Source organism: Crocuta crocuta, unplaced genomic scaffold, assembly GCF_008692635.1.
Source record: "Crocuta crocuta isolate KB4526 unplaced genomic scaffold, BGI_CrCroc_1.0 scaffold328, whole genome shotgun sequence".
In the NCBI taxonomy this organism is placed as follows: Eukaryota; Metazoa; Chordata; class Mammalia; order Carnivora; family Hyaenidae; genus Crocuta; species Crocuta crocuta.
The window spans coordinates 2832091-2843941 of NW_027529645.1; the positions used below are offsets into that span (position 1 = coordinate 2832091).

Genomic DNA, 11851 nt, shown 5'->3' on the forward strand with positions numbered 1-11851 from the left:
CATGAGGCTGGGTCTGTTTGAGGTTTGTCTCTCCTTGACTTGTAGGTGGCTCTCTTCTCCTATTCATGCCACTTTCTGCATCCTAATTTCCCTTTTTTATAAATATATCAGTGACATTGGATTATGTCTCATCCTAATGAACTCATTTTAATGTGGTTAGCTCTGTAAAGACTCTATCTCTAGATAAAGTCACATTCTGAGGTACTGGGAGTTAGGATTTCACCATTTGAATTTGGGAGGAGATACAATGCATAACACATGTACAGGAGAATCTATGAGTATTGTTAGCTAACAGCTCACAATAGTGCCCTACCTCTGGAAATTGTTCTCAGTTAAACAGAAGCTGCCTAGCCTACAACATTACCCTCTATCACCAAAAGACTAAAGTCCAACCTCCTTGCTTTAAAATTTGACCAATAGTGTGGTACAATTTAGGTGCTAGAGCTTCTCATGGGTTCTGGCTGTGCTTTTGTGGCATCTTCAAGAGTTTTATGCATTCACCAGTTCATCTTCCTTACTCAATTGCAAATTCCTTCCATCTTTTATTATAATCATAAATTCTATAATAATCATTATCAACTTTTGTGAAGATTTCATGAACATTTACCCTTATCTATCCATTAGATGTTGTATCGCAATGCTGGTGCAGCCTTGGTAAATACATATTGGGAAACAAATCTTGGTAATATGAGGCTTACCATTACTTTCACTAGGCACACTGAGCAAGCACAGAAAGCACAGTTCATAAATGATAGGATACTGACTTTCACTGAGATGTAACTGGACTCCTAGACACTGGACACTATGCGAAAAAGTGGTATCAAGCTGGAAGATTAAAAGTGAAATAGAGGACAGGACTTTGTTACCANTAGGTGTCTATAATCCCTTTGGATCGTAGCTTCATTTTCCTCTATCACACACTAGCTTTCTCCACATGTCCAAAATGTTAGACTGACAAGTACTCTGAAGTGTTATAGTTTATAGCTTCTTTCCATAGATAGGCAGATTTCAAGTTCTTTCAAGATTCTGTGTCTCAAATTCTTGGAGAAGAGGCTCATTACCTATATTTTGAATATATTCATTTTCTAGGACTTTCATAACAAAGCCCCACAAATTCCGCAGCTAAAAAAAGTAAACAGGCATTGTCTCCCAGTTCTGGAAGCTACAAGTTCAAGATCAAGGTGTCATCAGGGTTTGTTCCTTCTGCCAGCATGAGGCTGGGTCTTTTTGAGGTTTGTCTCTCCTTGACTTGTAGGTGGCTCTCTTCTCCTATTCATGCCACTTTCTGCATCCTAATTTCCCTTTTTTATAAATATATCAGTGACATTGGATTATGTCTCATCCTAATGAACTCATTTTAATGTGGTTAGCTCTGTAAAGACTCTATCTCTAGATAAAGTCACATTCTGAGGTACTGGGAGTTAGGATTTCACCGTTTGAATTTGGGAGGAGATACAATGCAACTTATAACACATGTACAGGAGAATCTATGAGTATTGTTAGCTAACAGCTCACAATAGTGCCCTACCTCTGGAAATTGTTCTCAGTTAAACAGAAGCTGCCTAGCCTACAACATTACCCTCTATCACCAAAAGACTAAAGTCCAACCTCCTTGCTTTAAAATTTGACCAATAGTGTGGTACAATTTAGGTGCTAGAGCTTCTCATGGGTTCTGGCTGTGCTTTTGTGGCATCTTCAAGAGTTTTATGCATTCACCAGTTCATCTTCCTTACTCAATTGCAAATTCCTTCCATCTTTTATTATAATCATAAATTCTATAATAATCATTATCAACTTTTGTGAAGATTTCATGAACATTTACCCTTATCTATCCATTAGATGTTGTATCGCAATGCTGGTGCAGCCTTGGTAAATACATATTGGGAAACAAATCTTGGTAATATGAGGCTTACCATTACTTTCACTAGGCACACTGAGCAAGCACAGAAAGCACAGTTCATAAATGATAGGATACTGACTTTCACTGAGATGTAACTGGACTCCTAGACACTGGACACTATGCGAAAAAGTGGTATCAAGCTGGAAGATTAAAAGTGAAATAGAGGACAGGACTTTGTTACCATAGAATACCATTTGTGGTAAAATGTAGATTAAGAACAAAATTAACCTATTGTTCTTCTTTTCTAGAGTTTGTCTTATAAGACAAAAAAATTTAGATTCTTTGGGGACTTTTTTCTTTCTTTACTTAGAGTTTATTTATTTCTGAGAGAGAGAAAGAGAGACAAAGAGAGAGAGGCAAAGAAATAGGGGGAGAGAGGATCCAAGTGGGCTCTGCACTGACAACACAGAGCATGATGTGGGGCTTGAACTCACAAACTGTGAGATCATGACCTAAGCCAGAAGTTGAACACATAACTGAACTCAGAAGCTTAACCAACTAAGCCACCTAGGCTTTCTTTTGAATAAGACAAAGAGAGATTTTGCTTCAACACAGATTCCCACCTTTGTCAATGCAGGCATTGCAAATGACTAGCATACTCATTCACCAAGTGAAGTGATGAACATTTTGAATTTCTGAAAAGGCAGAGTTATGGAATACATTTAAAAGCACAATAACCACAATCTGTATAACAAAACACTACCAGAAGTCATTCCATGGAGAGAACTTGTTTTAGTAAACTAATTCTGAAAATTTGTCATTACCGTATTTATTGTTAGGATACAAATAATTTTGCCAGAGAGACTGAGAAGATCTTATTCTTTGTATTAATATATTTCTCTTCTCTACATAATTGTCTAAATCATTGTTTTTTGGATTCAATCTTCACAATACTTTCTTACATTTATTTTGGACTTTATAATTTAAAAGCACATTATCAGAGGATCTTCGTTCTGGCCAAAATGGAGTGGCTTTCTTCCTTTAGCCCAAATAAGAAGCCCTGGAGATAATATAATGAGAAAGCATAGGAAGGCCCTTTAAGGTGGAAAGAAAGTAGATAGCCCAGACACCTCAAGACTTAGAGACAACATGGTAATGAGTTTCCTGGGTTTTCTCACTGCCTCTCATATTTCCTAGACAGGGCATTACAGAAGCCACCAGCCCAGAACTGCTAACATAAAATTCTTTCAAGGAAAATCTGTCTTCCCTAGCCAAAGGACCAGAAAAGGGGTAGCTTAAAAAATAGCAATACCCAACTACACAAGCCAAAGACCAATAGGAAAACCACACACACATACTATGTCCACAGCGTCAATGGAGCTGAGGGGCAACTAACCTTCTACTCTACCTTTAGAAAAACATCCTAGGGAAGCAGGTAGCAGAGCTTCAATTACTTTGCCCACAAGTTTCTATGGGCTGAATGGAGAGCTGGACTTCAGTCCTCTGCTCATTGAAAACAGATGGTGTTCCAAACCCCATGCCCAAGTAGGGCAGAGTGAAAAGCTGATCTCTGCTTTTCATATAATGGAAGTAGGGGGTACTCTATTCCTTACCAGGGTGGTATCCAGCAAAGGCCAGCAGTAAGCTGAGCCTCTACACTCACCTAGGTTTTAAATGGTGCTGGGACATAGAGTATTTCTTTCTTTTCTTTTCTTTCTTTCTTTCTTTTTTTTTTTTTGAGAAAACCCTAATACTGTTTTTCAAAGTGATTGCACCAATTTACATTCTCATCAATAATCCATGAGGGTTCGTTTTTCTCCACATCTTCACCAACAATGTGTATTTCTTGTCTTTCTGATTCTAACCTTTCTGACAAATATAAGGTGATATCTCTCAGATTATTTGTGAGTTTTTGGGTTGTTTTTGTTTGTTTGTTCTGGTTTTTTGGTTTTGGGATTTTTTTGGTGTTGAGTTGTATAAGTTTTATATTTTGGATATTAACATTTTATTGGATATATCATTTGCAAATATCTTCTCTCATTTAGTAGGTTGTCTTTTTGTTTTGTTGATGGTTTGCTGCATTGCACAAACACTTTATATTTGGGTGTAGTCCTGATAGTTTAGTTTTGCTTTTGTTTCCATAGTCTGAGGAGACATATCTAGAAAAATGCTAGAAAGAGGGCACCTGGGTGGCTCAGTTTGTTGAGTGTCCAACTTCAGCTCAGGTCACAATCTCATGGTTCATGAGTCCACACACAGCTTGCTTGTCAGTGCAAAGCCCACTTTGGGTTATTTGTTCACCTCTCTCTCTGCCCTCCCTCTCCTTTCCCCTCCCTCCCCCCACACATTCTCTCTCCCTGTCTCTCAAAATAATAAACATTAAAATAATTTAAATGTTACTAAGTCTGATGTCAAAAAGATGACTGCCAACTACTGTCTATGCTTTCCTTAAGGAGGTCTATGGTTTCAGGTCTCATATTTACATCTTCAATCCATTTTGAGATTATTTTTGTGTATGGTGTAAGAAAGTGGCCCAGTTTCATTCTTTTGTATGTAGCTATCCAGTTTTCCCAGCACCATCTATTAAGAGATTGTCTTTTCCCCATTCTTGCCTCTTTTGTTCATTATATGGCCAAATTAATTGGCCATATAAATGTGAGTTTATTTCTGGGCTTTCTATTGTGTCCACTTTTGTGTCAGTACCATACTGTTTTGATTACAACAGCTTTGTAGTATATATTGAAATCTGAGATTGTGATACCTCCAGTTTTGTTCCAGTAATCCCATTACTGGGTATTTACCCAAAGAAATGAAAATACTAACTTGAAAATATAGATACCCTATGTTCAAAGGGGCATTATTTGCAATAGTCAAGATAGGGAAGCAAACTAAATGTCCACCTTTACATGAACGGGTAAAAAAGATATGGTGTATAACACACACACACACACACACACACCACGTAATGGAATATTAGTCATAAAAAATGGGATTTTTGCCATTTGCAACAACATGGATGGACCTAGAGGGTATTATGCTAAGGTAAGGAAGGGAGACAGGGAAAGACTATTACTATAGAATTTCACTTATATGTAGAATCTAAAAGAAAACAAAACAAACAAACAAACTAGAAAACAGACTCTTAAATACAAAAAACAAACTAGTGATTACCAGATGAGAGCTAGATAAGAGGGATGGGTGAAATAGATTAAAGGGATTAAGAAGTGCAAGCTTCCAGTTATAAAATGAACAAATCAAGATGAAAAGTATAGCATAGAACATATAGTCAATCACATTGTAACAATAATTGTAACAATATTGTATGGTGACAGATGGTGACTATACTTATCGTGGTGAATACTACATATACAATTGTTGAATCATTATGTTGTACACCTGAAACTACTATGACATAGTATATTAATTATATTTCAATAAAAATAAGTTGTGCTGGAAAATGGGGTTAAGTGGAACTCTGCTTCCTCCCCTTCCTTCCATAGTGTAGGTGACACCCAGTGTGAAACTGAGCTTCCGTTTCAACCTGCAGCAATAAAGTGATGTGAGTCAACTCCAGTGCTTTCCATCCACGGATGAGGTTCAGTTCTGCTTCCAAAGGGTAAAAATAGTCAATCTCAAAAATACTTCATCCTCATTTATAGATAAATAAACTAAAGCTCAGGGAGTTTAATTAACTTGCCTAAGGCCATACAATTGATAGTTCAAAGAGATGTATGTGGTTTAGATTTTTCCTGGGAAACCACAAATACATTTTCTTTTCACTCCCCTGCACTAATCCAAAAAGCCAAGCATAATTCCCTTAATGCCTTTAATGACATTATTTACTTTTACTTAATGGTTAAGCCTTAATATAACAGCTAATTTCTCTCTTAGCCTCCCACTTTAGGCAAAAGAGGCAGTAGATCTTAATTCTGTTTCAAGGAGAGAAGACAGGATAGCCCCTAGATGGCTATTATGAACCAGAAGAGGGCAGAAGCAAAGGATAGATGGGCTTCTTCATTTCTCAGCAATGTGAAAATGCAGACTCAGTTATGAGATTATAGAGCAGCTTTGAATGCCAGGCTTCAGAACTGCCAGCTGGTTGGCTTTTGGTTGGAAACTTGGTGACACGGGGAAAAAAAAACCAACATCATGAAGTGAATATGAGCCATACATCACCATTGCCTATGGATCCACTGACCAACTCGCCAAAGGAGATGGTGGTTCTCCTTCATACAGGTGAAACCAACCAAGAGAGATTAACCTTCAAATACAAGAGGCCCACTCAAGCACTGTTTGGAAAATAGTTATAACTAGGATCAGCCACTGGCATAAGCAAAATAAAGAGGATCACGGTGGTGAAGCATTGAGAGATTCTAAACAAAGCTTGAAATGAATTCTGTGACAAATTCTATAAAATGGCTTGCCTGTGTGTATGACTGCGTGCATGTATTTGTTTCCATTAGTTCATTTGCTAGGAAGACAATACTTACAAGGTCAAAATTATAAAGAGGATTCCTATCTGGAACACAAACTTGTTTTCTCCACAATTAGACTCTGGTTCTATCCCACCCAGACTCCCTCAGTCATAGAGGACATTAGGACAAAAAGAATAGGTGATACAAATAAAACCATCCCAACTATTAGGGAAAAAAATAAAATAAAAACCTGACAATGATAAAAGCAAAGACCATTATCTGACAGTGCCTTTTATATAGAAAATATTTTTGGCTTTTTCTCTAGTGCTTAAGACACCTTAAGGTAAGAATTATCCATGAAATAGATTTGGTCATTATGATATATTTTTTATTTTTATTTTCTACTTTAGAAAGAGAGAGAGAGAGAGCATGAGAGTGGGGGAGGGGGTCAGAAGGAGAGGGAGAGAATCATAAGCAGACCTCACACTCAGCATGGAGCCCAACATGGAGCTCAATCCCACCACCCTGGGATCATGACCTGAGATAAAATCAACAGTTGCATGCTTAGTCAACTGAGCCACTCAGGTACTCCTCTTTGAAAGAATTGAATTTATGTATGTTAGTCACAATAGACTAAGTTTTAATGGACCTCAAGATCTTTAAACATCTGGCTTCAGAGCCAGATTTACTTAAACAAACAAACAAACACATGCACAATAGAAATTAAGACACTTGAGGGGAGTAAAAGATAGGGACAAATGGGAAGACATTTTTCCTCCTTATAGTTTCCCAGCTTCTAGAGCCATATCCATGAAACGTTCAGATATATTGTATCCTTAAAATAGTTCCCATCCCTGGGCCTACTGGGTTTAGGCAAATTAGTTGATTTTTTTACATGCCAAAGACAAGTGCAGGAGCTCAACTGCACAGGGCCCCTCTTCCAAAGTCATATCCTTCCTGGGGTAGTTTATTTGAACGTCACCAAACTCTGGAGAAGATAACAACATTTTCCTCATTGTTGGGGTTCCCATAAAAGAAATCTTGCAAACTATCAACAAGTGAATGTGAGCATAAACCAAGAATGTCCTTGACAAACCAGAAAGTGTGATAACAGGATCCATTATAGCTATGGAAGACCCAGGTGTCATGAGAGCCCATGACTCCTCGGTGATCTGATCAAGACAGGGAGTCAGATGGCCCAAACCAGCTATTTTCTCTTTGCTTCCGTAGCTTCCTGACTCCCCTTTTCCACACCATTTTAACTATTTAGCACTATTTATAACATCACAGCCAAAAAGACAAATCTGATTTATGTTGCCATATGAATGATGACCAAATGCTAGAATCAAAAGGTGAAATGTATAATTTGGGTCCTTAAAGTAAGAAAATAAACAACATATGCAAGTCTTTCTGACTTCTGGCCATTAATCATGGACAGGTCTGTCTCTGCAGCTATTAATCCTGACACTGCGGTTCTGGAACAAGGAGAAATAGCAAGCAAAACTGACCTGGGTGTCCTCTCTGTGAGCTCAGGTGCCTGGCAACTGATGTAGACATAGAAGGTGAGTTGCACTGTGTTCTGTGTCATTCTGTGATTCTAAAAGGAGTGGACTGGAACTACCAGGAGGTCAATTCACTGCTACTCTAAGGAGACTTTGAACTAAATCATGCAATATTCAAGGATATTCTCTGGCCGTCTCAGACAGGGAAACTCAGAGCAGTCATTCTTTGCATCTTTAAAAACAATATAGCCAACTGTCCTTTTCTCTTATGTGCCTAGTGTGGGATTTGGGTATGGGAAAAGGTGTTGTCAGTTGAGTCAAAGTTGACAACGTACTATCTATCCATCATCATCAGCCAGTTTTGTGGCCGTAACCATGGACTCTGGAGTCAAATAGACAGATTTAAATGTGGGCTTTGTTACTTACCAGCTGTATGACCATAGAGAAGTTATGTAACCTTGCTGGTTCTTTCCATAAATCATGATACTGATTACTTATCTCATGGGTTAATTAAGAGGAATGCATGAACTAAATATATGTAAAGTGTGTAAAAGACCTTGGACAAATTTCATTTTTGATAAATACATGCTATTGTGAAAAATTATGAAGCTTAGGACCAACTTAAAAAGGTGTTCTCCAGCACCAAATGAGAAGTAATCTCAAAATATTTTTGCACTTCTGTGAAGAGGAAGAAGAGTATAAGATAGGTAAATGGTATTTTTAATAGTTTATTCAGGCTTTACACCCAGCCCAGTTGAAGGGTTCACAACTATAATACAGGATTCTGAATGAGCAAGGCTGTGTGTGTGTGTGCACATGCATGTGTGCACACACACACACACACACAATCCTAGATACTTCTATGTAAGAAGATGTCTTGGAGATCTTTTCATCTTTACAGATATATCTGCTTCAAAAGTGTTAGTTGGCTACAATCTAGGTATATTACAATCATTTAATCTATTATCCACTCCACTTTGTAGTTACTAGAGATAGGCCAATTATTGTGTATGTAACAAGAAGATAAAGGAAAGAAGGAAAGACTTGAGATGTAACTAAAATCCTGATCATTCAGGGAGTTATAGATCAAAGTAAGGAACTATACTTTTATGGAAAGTACGCTATGGCAGTATCTTAGGAAGAATGTCCATGAATGTTCAAAGAATAACTTTGTTTTGCTAATACAATCAACCCTGCAACAAACATCTGTCTATACATCTTTGTGCACAAGGGTAAATATGTCTTCAGGAAAAATTGTTAGAAGTAAAATTAAAAAGTTAAACAATTTGCACATTTAAGGTTGATAGAGATTGACAAGTTGCTTTATAGAAATGTTATGCTGAGATTCAACAGAAATGGATGAGAGCTCACATCCAAGATTTACTAGTTCATTATTATCAATGATTTTAAGAATTGTCAACATTTAGGGTAAAAAACAATGAAATGGAATTGCTTCTTTTAGTAAAGTTAGGTTCTATATTCAGCAGATAATATTAAAAAATGCATGTTGTCAAAATTATATTGGAAAATCCCTTGAGTCACCTGAAATGTATAATATATGCAGTTGGAAATATATAGCACCTCACAGTAATATATATGTACCCTGCAGTGAAAGAACCACTAAATTTGATAAAGGAAAGAACAAAAAGAAAGTCCCCATGCAGATGTCAGGGAACTAAAGCCATTCTGCTTTCAAGAAAGCTGTCAAAACCATGGCATTTTTCCTTGAGCAGTGGAAGGGCCTCTTATATTCTAGTTGTTATGTCCAGGTGAAAAGTCATCCCCAGGTGAAAAATAACCTGCCTCCACATGGGTTGCCACAGCACATTCAAAACACGTTTATGAATAAAATGTCTCTATTAGCTATACCCATATTAGAGACGGGGACTTATAAAATTAATTATGCATCAAGTTAAATTCACCCTGCTGCTGTTGGTGATGTTCAGAATGTCTCTTTCACTCTTAACCAGCACTGGGATTATGATAAGCTTTAACTGTATTAAGTCCAGCCAAGAGAAAGCCATAAAACAATTCCCTCCCTGAAAGAGACATGGGCCTGTGGTAGGGTCACTGGTTGACCTGCAGTGTAATATGCTATTGCAGATATTCATTAAGCAGAATACTGAAGCAGTGGCTCTTAACAGGGCTGCATTTCAGAAAGACAGAGCAAAGATGGAAATGTGGTCATTCGTTTGTGTTGCCTTATGAACTTTTCCTCCTGCCTGCTCCCAGCAATCAATTCAAACTTCCTATTTTAGGGATAAATTAATCCAAGGCAAAGGTACAATAATATGGTCAGAACAACATCATACTAGAAAATTCCAGTGCTGGAAAGGGCTTTGTACTGAACTGTATCATTTTGTGAAAAAGGAAACAGGCTCAACAGAAACGCATGACTTATCAAAGATAACGTTGCACAGAAGAAAAAAATAAATATCTTTATTATTGATCTTCCTTTTATATTTTCTATTGCAAATGTGCTGTTAATATATTCATTTTATTTTAATTTTTTCCTAAATCTAAGGAGAAGGAAATCCTTACAAAGAAATTACTCCTCTCTCACGTAAACAAATTTATGTGTTCTTAATGTGCTATGTATTTGTTTTCTTAATCCTTCCTAAAACATCCATGTAAAATCACTTATATGTGTTTTGTTCAGGTCAGAAGTCAAAGAACAGCAGAAGAAGCCAAATGCCTATTAAAGAGCTTGATAGTCACATCATTGGTATGATCCAGTTTAACACTGAATAGAGTGGGTGGAAAGAAATGAACAGTTAATAAGAACCTGTTAGCCAGATATTGTGTAAAAGTCTAGCATCTGTTCACCCTGAAGAAATTCTGTGATGTCAATTATGGCATCCTTATGGCCCTTTTATAGGTGAAGCAATTGAATTCCAGGAAGTTTAAGAAAATCATTCAAGATTACCTAGCAAGTAAATGATTGAACCAAGATTTAAACTCAAGCCTACCTACTTTTTTTTTTGATTCATTAATTATTTTTTTAGAGAGAGATAGCATTCATGAGTGGGGCAGAGGGAGAGAGACAGACAGACAGACAGACAGAATTTTAAGCATACTCCATGCTCAGTGTGGAGCCAAGTGCAGGACTCAATCTCACAACCCTGGGATCATGACCTGAGCTGAAATCAAGAGTCTGATGCTCAACCAACTGAGCCACCCAGATAGCCCTCAAGTCTACCTATTTATTTATTTATTTATTTACTTATTTTAGTTAATGTCTTTTATTGACCCATATATAATTACTTGTCTTTGGGTTTGTTGAAGCAGTAGGTCAGACAACATTTGCCACAATAATGTCTGTCAAAGTGGCTAGCCATAAAAACGCCAGCACCACATTCATCCGAAGGGCACTCCTGACGAAGGCGACTGATTTTGCCATTCTCATCCACCTTATAGTATTTCAGGACTGCCAGTTTAACCTTCTTTCTCTTATGCTTATTCTTCTTGGGAGTGGTGTAAGACTTCTTCCTTTTTTTAGCACCACCACGAAGTCTCAACACCAGATGAAGGGTGGACTCCTTTTGAATGTTGTAGTCAGACAAAGTACGCCCATCTTGTAGTTGCTTGCCAGCAAAAATCAATCTCTGCTGATCAGGAGGGATTCCTTCCTTATCCTGAATCTTGGCCTTCACATTTTCTATTGTATCGGAGGGTTCAGCCTTAAGAGTGATGGTCTTCCCCGTAAGAGTTTTCACGAAAATCTGCATCTTGGCGGCGGTTCCACCGCAGATGGTGGATCGGAAAGGGCGAGTCTACCTATTTCTAAAAAGCATACTCTTTCAACACCCACACATCACACATCACAACTTTAGGGATATCTTCTCCAATGTGTTTTTGTTTATTTGTGTGTTTGCACTAGAAGCGGATATAATCTAGTGTCTCATAAATACAGTTGGATTTCCTTCACAATAGAAGCAATATAAGGGTGGGAGAAATGCTTACCTCTCTATGATATTTTGGCTTTTAAAAGATTTTTGTACAAACTACATAATTGGTCATTAGAAAAATGGAACAGATTTTTATATGCCAGTTTTACAGACGAGAAAACAGGCAAAATGAGCAGCTGAAGTTCT

General features: G+C 37.5%; 1 pseudogene; it reads right to left on the reverse strand.

Annotated features, from left to right (window-relative positions):
* Positions 1-11017: 11017 nt before the first annotated feature.
* LOC144230231 (ubiquitin-ribosomal protein eS31 fusion protein pseudogene) lies at positions 11018-11510 on the reverse strand (annotated as a pseudogene).
* Between the last annotated feature and the right edge of the window lie 341 nt (positions 11511-11851).